This window comes from Varroa jacobsoni, unplaced genomic scaffold (genome assembly GCF_002532875.2).
Source record: "Varroa jacobsoni isolate VJ856 unplaced genomic scaffold, vjacob_1.0 scaffold_1331, whole genome shotgun sequence".
NCBI lineage: Eukaryota > Metazoa > Arthropoda > Arachnida > Mesostigmata > Varroidae > Varroa > Varroa jacobsoni.
In genome coordinates, this window is record NW_019214233.1 from 35,966 (window position 1) to 44,937 (window position 8,972).

The 8,972-nt window shown below is 41.3% G+C and overlaps 1 long non-coding RNA gene across 1 annotated transcript; it reads right to left on the reverse strand.

The window, feature by feature from the left end:
- Window positions 1-257: 257 nt before the first annotated feature.
- Window positions 258-2,828, reverse strand: LOC147752301 (uncharacterized). The gene is made up of 2 exons (XR_015314403.1): window positions 2,077-2,828; window positions 258-813 (listed from the first exon to the last, which is right to left on the reverse strand). It is a non-coding gene; the product is annotated as an uncharacterized LOC147752301 (long non-coding RNA).
- Between the last annotated feature and the right edge of the window lie 6,144 nt (window positions 2,829-8,972).

Here is an 8,972-nt window from a genome sequence, read left to right on the forward strand (position 1 = left end):
TTTTTTTTCATGCCATGCTTTCGACGTAACGTACACGAAAAGCCATTTTAGTAATGAATTATTATTAACAATAAAAGGCCCTTTTCTCTCACAAAATTCTCGCTACATTATGCCTGATCAGGGCCGATGTCCAGGTTCTCCCCAATGTGCCTTACATCTAAAGTAACGTTATCAGTAAGTTAATTACATCCTGTGATTCTTCGGAGCACCATCGTATTCGCAATGGTACACACTGACAGCAAGGAAAATACGCATCATTCACTTTTTGCTTTATTCAATGTCATTTAACACAGTCACATCTGGCATGCTTATATCACCAAAGTTGAGCGCCACCAGAATCATTTTTGATGCAAAAAAAAATAAACGGCACAAACGTATCTTGTTTGAGACGTTTGACCCACCATGCGTCATTTATTGGTCCCCACCGTCTCGCCTTTACGCGACGTCTGGCCTGTGCCTGTTCCTCCTCGGCATCTCCCGTAGTAGCTTTGTTGACGCTGTTTTAACATCAGGTATCGCTTTTTCTGTCCTTCACCTCTTCGCGGCGGCCTGTTCATGTCGACTAAGCGTTCGTGGTCTTCATCAGCTTCGGGTTATCACAATGCCGTGGTCGAGAGGTTTGGTTAATTTTTGAGGATTTTGGACGCGGCCGCGGCAAGATAGCGACCAGCTCCACTAGCCTGTGGCCGTGATGCTCATCGGCACGGAGGCCACCGCGGTACATCCGAAGCCGTTACCTTTAATGCTTTGATCACACGTGCCCTGCATGGAATGTCTGCCCATACAAGGCAGATGCCAGAAATGCGATGAGACCTGTGTTAGAGGTATCGGATCAAAACATATGATCAGAAAATGTGTGCTTGTCAGCGGTAGAGAATAACTCGAAAGGAGAAATATGTGGCAATCTGGAGAAGAACGGTACTGACTGATGCTAGCAACGCTCCGCAAAATATATATTATTGTTTCCCTAATCTTGTCGCACATGTGCACATGGACCTGCGTCACATAAGCATGGAGGAGAGTGGGTTCAGAGCAAATTCAGAGCCATTTATTTTTGACCTCAATGGCAAGTGCAGATATAGAAGCAGTTCCTTAATTCGCATACACTACTGAGAAAATCTGGGTTACAGAACAATACGTATTGAGTTCTAACAGCAGTGCAGCTCAAAAAGGACAATGAAATCTTAGCCAGCTATGGAAGAAAACAGGGCTAAACGGTCTGATCAAGAGCCAAAGAAATTTCTAAAAAAAATGGCTCCGAGTTTTAATCGGCTGCGCAAGGTGTTTTTCAGTGCCTTATCAATTTGATGTGTCTCTCATTTTCAAGTCATATCTGCATTGAGATGGTATATATATATACTATTTCTTATAGCGTGTACGCATAGAGAATCTTTAATAGAAAAAACGGCACAGTACTATGTTTTTATACTGATGGGCTTATGATCCCACGACGGCTGAGTGGCAGCAATGGAGCGCATAGTACCCTACATTATCTCGTTTATAAGGCATACGTTATGTCGTAAAATAAACACTAAAAATCTGCATGGCTTCCAAGAAGTACCACGCTTACGTTGTTTTTCTATTATCTGTTCTATCTCATCCATGACGTCTGACAGCAACCAGTTCAGCTAATTGTACTATTCGAGTGTTCTGTTCACAGTATCCTACTTTGGCTGTGGACCTAATTTTTTTTCTGGATGGCCAGACGGATTACTCATCGACTTTATTTAACCGTGGCCACGTTTTCCCTTTCAAATGCCTTATGAACGTATAGTACGTGTCTGTCTACATGCTCTTCCCTACCTTGCCATAAAGGCTCAATCAACTAACAACCACTGAAGAAGATGAAAAATTCTTGAGTAGGGAAGCTGTTTAATCTTGTCATAACTGTCCAGCTCGTCTAACTTCTCTTGTTGCTATTCGTGGCGCTTAGCCTTCATCTTCACGCTCCGCCATCTGCCACAAACTTCATTTCCATTTCCAGATATGCCTTTCAACCGTGGAACCGTATCTCCGTTTGCATTGATTTTTCTTAAATATAAAAGTTTAGATCTGGGCTGTGAAACAAATACTTACAAGATAGAAGCATAGTGCAACAAACCTACGAAACCGCTATTGCTGATTCTTGTAGGAACGACAACTGGGACGACCATGCGAAGTTCTCATGTCGAAATTAATAGCGAAGTCCTTTGCTGGCGTCTCCCGGTTCGGCCGCTTTCACGTTCTCGTCATTTGCCTGCGAGCTCGCGAGGGCGTCTGCTTCATTCACACACATGCACCACTCAAGTCGGGACCTGGCGTCATGTACCCGTCAGTGCTGTGGCTGCAATGATTGCAGCGGCCGCTCCTAACACGACAACCAGCCTTATCCCTTTGTTCTTGTCACGGGAAGGAACTCTGCCACGTGCAATAAAGGTGTAGTACTGGTAGTGGATAGCAGGACAAACGACCCAGGGTGACCTATAGCGGGCTAGAGTAAATCGGCAGAAGCAACCGTTTCAAGCGAGCTAGCCCTCCACTGTAACAGGTTAGTCTGGCTGCAGATTCTGCTGCAGTAAGCTACCTCGAGGGTTTCGTATACACGACGAACACTACACCATATCACGTACATAAACGTATACTTATGTATGCCGGGTCATATACATTATGCACAACACCACCTATCTTATCCCAGCTTTGCCTCTTTTCTACCACATCTCTCTAATCATTTTGGTACGACTACTCTAGCGAAGCTAAGGTAGGTACTCTAAAAACGAGAAAATCTGACCATCTTATGACCACCCTAAGCTATATGGAGCGCAACTCACATAGGACACGGTCAAAAGGCATGACGGGTACACATGAGAGCGCAGGACATTGGACAAGGTAATGCCGTTTGTGCTACTTTTTATATATGGTTCATTCTAGATTATTTTATGGCAGTGCAGTAGTCGGTAGACACACCTGCTTATCAGACTTCCTCTTGCTAGGGCTAGTGGGCGGGGGAAAAAAAGAAAAAGATAGAGAGGGCACAATATCGCAGAGGCGGTGGCAACATCGTAGGTAAAGGTATACGAACTACCGTGGGCCTATTTTTTTAATAAGGTTACTGCATTGATGGAGATTACTTCAATCCACGCCGAGTATCACCGAAAATTTGGCATTTCTCTGTTTCAAAAGTTGCCCCCTACCTTCCACCAAGCCTATTTGTTCTTTTATACTGTCATTAAATTTTATTAGTTTATTAAACAATTTCGATGATATGCCAATAAAGGACGATTGTTTTGGTAATTGGTGAAAAGCCAGAGGCTAAGCCTTGCGACCACGAGTGACCTTGACACCTTAGGCATCGTTATCAAGCGCAGTATATGTTTCAACCTATTTCCGTTTGTCTGTTATCCATAATAGAGACGCGAAATGAAGCTTTTTGGCTGCTAGATTAGTTGCTATACAAAACTATGCAAGTTTAATTTGGACGTATTACGTTTTGCTGCTTCAGATTAATTACGGTATTTTCTGATCGTGTCGCACAGATTAGGTGTTATAAAGTTATGCAGCGGCTCAATGGTGTTGTGCATTGCTTCTTGCTTCCACTTACGATCCCGGCCGTTTATGGGGTACTATTAAGTGTCCTTTTCAATGGACGCATCTGTGGGAGCACAGATCAGGTTTATGACCAACAGCTAAGTACTATCGCGTTATTACGCGTTCATGCTTCATCGAAGCTGTCATTGTCATTGATAGCGACAAGTCGTAATCCGTTCAGATCCCAGCATTACTTTCCACCTAGTCAAACATCGGTTGGATCACTTTGAGGACAAGCGCTCAGTGTTAGTAGATAACCTTTGTTCTTCCTGTCTAGGTAATTCCGCGTCACTGTCGAGGTGCCTGAACGAATTTAGCTCCATCCGATTGGAGCTGTTTTTCAAACCCCCATCAATGGAGGTAAATAGTCGACTCCTAATCAAGATCGCAAACGAAAACTTCAATTTTGACCTCCTGCGATTATTTTTGTCGAAATAGACATGTTAAACACGGTCTGACCGTTATAGGGAATAGAGATCATTTATATATATTTCAAATATAGGTAGAAATTAATCCAGAAGAACAATATATGTATATTGCAGCTACTCTATTTACCAATTTAGTTCTTTTTTACGCAATCGAACAGGTCAATATAAAAAAAAGTCTATATATTTTTATTGAACTTACCATGGTAAATTGCTGAGAGCCTAACTAGCGACGCAAAAGGACGCGAGGATGCATATTTACGCCTTTATGTAACTTGTTTTAGTTCACAGTTTAGCTGATATTGACCAACTGAGTAAGCGGTTTCGCTTGATTAAAGATGCAAATGGCGGCGATACGTTGTCCAGAATGAAAAACAAGCTTGGTCAAATAATATTGATGTCATTGGCCTAAAGCATTTAAGTTTTTTTACCAAAAAAGTTCTGCACATTTCCAACAAACGTCTTCAGAAATACACGAAAAAAAGTTATGCAGCTCTCTATAACGCTCAAACGATACACGATCGAAAAACTACTTCTAAGCTTCTCCGATATTAAAAAAAACATTGACCTGCAAGCATGTCGGCTAAAACATCGGTGAAAACTCCTGCCAAATTCTGTCTAAGGTAGAAAAGGGCCTGCCATATAACTAACACTTTAACGGCATCCCTACTGAAAAATTTTCGGTAGCCCTGCTAGTTCGTACCGAACTTCTACATTTGTACCCTTGTGACTACAGCTCAACCTAGAGAGTAAACACGCGCTACTATACATGTCGTCTTAGTATAATCAACACGTGCTATCGTTTACTGTGCTTCGGGGGAAAATCGAAAGGTTGCCCCTTGCATACCCATGGCAATAAGGCGACAAAAATACTGAAACTATTGCTTAGCAGTCTCTAGGAGGACGCTGGGATCTTGCCGTATCGACAAGCAATGAATGGCACCAAATATCTGAAACGAGATCCGAGCAAGCCGAGTCGGAATAGGTCACACACCATGGTTTGTTCGGGGGCAAGACTTAAAAGCGATGCTACTTTTAAGAGCATGATGTCACCGGTATCGGTACTCGCGCTGTATGTACTTGTCTGCCCTTACTGCTTTGCTCCTCTATAAGTCAGTGGAATAACAGGCTTATAGACAGTTAGTTCATCGGTCGGCCAAGACGCCATTCTGTACATTTTCTGGATCGTTTGAGCTGTTATTGCTACAGCGCCTGCTGGAAAGAAACTAGGAGATTTATCTTCCGCTGCGATAAGATAGTCGGGAGTACGCGAGGTGTCAACACGTACGCACTGAAAACAGCCGCATTACGAGAAGCTTCTGCTTTATTACTTATAGCATGAACAAATGTTGTTGGTGTCTTCGAACTACAAAATCAGACAAAGATAATCTTCATAAAAGCATTATGAAATTTGCTCGTATATTTTTAAACTGAGATCGATTTCTAAGCGGGGGCACAACTATGGGTGTTTTACTGGGGTAGTTTGGCACAAAATTCTAAAAGAGAAAAAGCTTAATTACTTACGTATTAAAAGGGTTTATTTTGTTTTATCTATGTTATATTGGTGATTAGCCCTTAACCAGGGCGAAATATTTAGAAGAAAACTTTAACACAAGCGAGCAAGATGAGCTGACGGTATTACAAAACGCGCAGGAATGAAACTTAAATTTTACGCTTATTTCCTCAAAGATGAAAACCAGACGAGATGATGAAAGCTTTTTCCTATAATCACATTAGCAATACGTAGTTGATTACCTTATACATAGTGTACGCATGCAGTGGTTCTGTGCAGTGTGTATTTTAAGGATACCAGAAAAAAAAAACAGCCCAGAAAGCCCATATATACCCACCATGTGCATATATAGTATATATACGCTGAAGTGAAATATATTTTTTTTTTAGTACGTTGACTATAGCAATTACAAGGTTGAAAATGGGGAAAAACTTACTAAAAACGCAAGCTTTTCGTTCTTTTGTTTAGGTTGTGGATGCTGCGGATTCTAATTCGATAATAAAAAAAAAAAAACTTAAAGAATAATTGTACTTAATTATCTATCTTGGTTTGAGTCAAAATATTCTCGTTATCTCAAACGATATAAAGAAGATAATTTTTTTAATGGGAAAAGAAACTCAGCCGCGACAGCAGTCGTCATTGGATTCGCAACTTAATTTTTCTTAATTGGGAAAAAATTATGTGATACAATTTAGGTACTACTTATGCTAGTTATTTTGATGAAAATTAAACAAGTTGTATTATTATTGCTGGAAATAATACTGCTAATAGTAACGAGGTTACGGTAATTATCTTGGATAATAAAATTCGCTAAGCAGTGCATGACTGGTATTATAATAAGCTTTCCCTTAAACCGGCTATAGCGTTGATACTATTTTTACTATTATTATTATTGCAAAAATTGAGTAGCATTCTTGCAGACAAACGAATGGATAGATAGCATTAACAGTAGCGTACCTTCGCCCTTCTATCAAACAACACCGGAGTGAGCCGCCAAATGAACGAGAAACGCGCCACTCATTGTTTCTGTATGTAAACATACGTGCGTCACTGCGCAAAAACATCGATGAACCATTCGGTATCACGAGAGGAATGAGAAAAAAATGATGACTTAAAAGCCTGAGTGGAGGAACTGTATTCCCTGTCGTAATACCGAACAGGGATTCTAAGCTTTTAGCTTAGCTACTTGGACGAGCTTCTCTCATTCGATAAGCCCACTGGAAGACCAAATGCAATTACTATTGACTGTCAGATATTGCTGCTACGACAACCCCAAATCTAACGTCAAACAGAACTAGCGTAAGGTTACCTTTCTTACAGAAGGAGACGTCGTGGTGGTAACCGAAAAATTGGGTTAATTTATCGGTGCGTTTACAGATAGAGAAGCGTTAAACGCAAGCCCAAGAGCAGTTTGTATAACCTGCTGATGTTACATATATCGGCATAAAACTATATGCGCAATGCAGCTGTTTTTCGTATCCATAAGCGACACTGAGTGATAAATATATGTTGTTACAAGTAAACATCTCGCTATCCATGACGGGGAATGGTGTATCCTGTTCGCACCGTCAGCCCCTCTCTCGATGTAGTTACACATATCTACTCACATACATGAACCAGTAATTATATTATAGGTTTGCTATGTTATGATAAAAGCGAACCAACTGAGTCAAGACCTACAACCTGACTATCAACATACAAAAATATATCGCTATTTTCGGCAAACGCTACAGCCGCCTCAACTTCTCCCTGTAGTTATGGCCCGTATATAAACCATAAATAACCAAAACAATTACCCCAAAGATAGGTAGCATCGCATCAATTTCGTGGTATTTAGTGGCCTTCATTTACACTAAATAGCTTCTATTTATCTCTTCTGTATCAGAATTAAACATATCCGGTTTATTGGCAGCGATTTCGGATCGGCAATTCCAGAATGGTGTCCTTTTTGGCACGTTTTCCTTTCAGCTTAAGCGGGCCATTAATACAATTTTGGACGAAGCCTATGAAAGGCCATATTATAAATAGGCTCTACTATCTATAACTAAAGAGATGGTCATCGATCACGGCAATGTTAGGAACCTCTGCCACGTGTATGGTACTAACCTTAATAGAGCTAAATCTTTCGAGAGTCCTAAACGCTTGCTAGACGGATGCAAAGGCCAATCGAGCAAATCGCATTTGACAATAAATATTCGAGCACACAAGATTGCCCACAGGGAAGTAATTCTTGTAACCCATTCAACCCATATATATAGGTCGAAATAAGTGATATACAGGTAGGTAGACCGTTTCAAAAAATGCTTTGTTTGCCCTCTGAGAGCAGTGCTAGCACAAATGTCTGATTTTATGTAGGTATTTTGGTCAGCGTTGCATCGGTCGGGGGTGTTTTAAAAGAGCTCTCTATTATACTAACGCTCTTAGCTCGCATTGCGTTCACCCGTTTGACTAGGTCTCTATGCGCATTGACAAGCAGAACAATGAGACGCTAGTACCCCAAAGTTGAGGCATGGCCGCTCTTGCGCTCTGTGGGTCCTCGGCGATTAGCAGATGATTGACGAGGCATCGTAGCTTGCTGGGAGATCTAGTAGTTTTGGAACAGACCCGCGTAGTAGAATCCAAGCCTTGTAGATTGGCTACCCCTGACAAAAACTGACATGATACGTAGACTGGAGAGCTATTAGTAACTTAATAGACCGAGAGCTCAGCGGCCTATTATGATATTGTATGTATTTATTGCTATAACAGCATCATGCAAACGTAACCTACTGGCTAATGTCTGGCAAAGCAACATAGTGCCTAATCGATCTCACCTATAAAATTTGTATCATGAGATAAGCGAAGGCATGAAAATGTTCGATAAGCGCACGTTTTAGTTACGCCGTGAGAAACAGACTGCGGCGTTGAAAAATTTTTACCTTTTACATATAGGAACGTAGCCTGAAGCCAATGCAGTATAGGATCGCAAAATGTATACTTGCGGAAAAATAATATATCACAGGCGATTACACGAATATAATGTAAACGGAATATCCTACTATAACATTTTTAAGCCGTTGTTTGAACGAGAGGCAAGCGAACGGCGGTGGCTAAAAGTGTCTCTGCGATGTGACGCCATACGCACGCCACGATTAGCGCGGCCCGAGATAAGCACATAACAATACAAAGTAAGGCGCCATTTTGTTGGCTTACTTTCACATCGATATGAACGAAATGGCAGTCTAGCACACGGCCTTAGGTACGTGCACATCCTTATTAAAGCTGCCAGAGGGTGGCAATCACTGTCAAAGACAACTCGAACGTACGCACAAATTTTAGAGCATATAGGGATAATCTTTATTTATAATTACAGATAGTAGAGATTCTTTTTTTGTATCGAGGACGAACTGCGTAGGTGCAAGGAAGTGGAATTGGGTGTGTTTTTTATTGTCCTGCATCCTGTTTTGTAGTTTGCACAAAATAGACAACAG